Genomic DNA, 1,349 nt, shown 5'->3' on the forward strand with positions numbered 1-1,349 from the left:
ATATCTTTCTGTACGTGAAAAGCACAATTGAAATGTACGTTGTTGCTAAATAGATATTGTTTATCAGGAAATTAAGATCCTTTCTAAAATATTAATGGTGCAAGGTTCCAGCAAAAGGAAATCCTGAGCAAATTCCTTCAAGTACCTAAGAATCAACATCAGCTGCATACTTGAATAGCCAGGATTGCATAGGAAATTCAAGACATCTGGTCTTCCAATTAGGGTTACGACACTGAGAGCTCGAGTAGGTAAACACATTACGTGTGGTACAGGGTCATAGAGGCCAGTAAAGTCCCAGGTTCAATCCCTGTTCCGTGCTAAATTAGCAATACCACCGCAGATGACTATAACCGACCTCAGCATCAGCTAGGTTTCTTGATCCTGATTGCTATCTGTTGACGCCTGCTAGAAATGCACCTATGGATGTGGATGGGGACAGAATCAGGCTCAGCTGTGATGGCTCCCACAGTCAAATAGACCACCAACACCGAGGGGTCGATAGTACAACAGTGGGTGCCTTATGCTGATGCCTTGCTTTATCAGGCAAGGTCACTTCATTTTTGTGCAGGCGCTTGAAGTGACTGACTAGCAGACACCACTAGTGTTGCTTGGGGACTGCATTATATTCCCCCTCAGTGTCCAGGCTTGTACGTGAAGAGAAATGTTGCTACCTGGAGAACATACCCCAGCATTTTGCTTTCAGGAAAGGATGCACAAGGGGAATAAATCGAAGAACAAATGATCAGAGTTAAGCATGTGTCCACATCCACTGTTAAAAAGAAACCCCTTTTATAATGAAAAGTTCACACTCCTCAAATAATTAAATGTTTACTTGACAAAAAGCATTTGATTGTTAAGAATATTACTGTACAGTAATAACTGTCACTTTAACAAAAATACTGCACTACTGCTTTATCCACTAGGTGGAGTTCTTGCCAATCTTTTCGTGCCAATTCTTGGGTATCAGAATAATTGGTATAATCTATGTTGCCTACTTTATTTTTCACTGAACACACTCACCACCTAATCAAAATAGCAACAGAATGGGAGTGAAAAAAGAATGGTAAAGACTTGCCCTACAGCACACTTTTGCTCTTCACCACATCAAGTCCTGCATTAAATAACTCCCAAAACATTTATGCTTAAAATAAACGAGGATATAAAAGGCAAGCAAGCATTGCAGCCTTTCCAGCTAGTACGTTTTATAATATAATAGCATCTTTATACAAGGCTAACTTTAAGATCCACAGCAAAATACACACCCACAGTAAAAAGGAAACCCCTTCTATAATGAAAAAAATCAAGTAATTGTTTTTGTGACAAATAATATTTATACATAAATATTATTG

This window comes from Heptranchias perlo, chromosome 8, assembly GCF_035084215.1.
Source record: "Heptranchias perlo isolate sHepPer1 chromosome 8, sHepPer1.hap1, whole genome shotgun sequence".
In the NCBI taxonomy this organism is placed as follows: Eukaryota; Metazoa; Chordata; class Chondrichthyes; order Hexanchiformes; family Hexanchidae; genus Heptranchias; species Heptranchias perlo.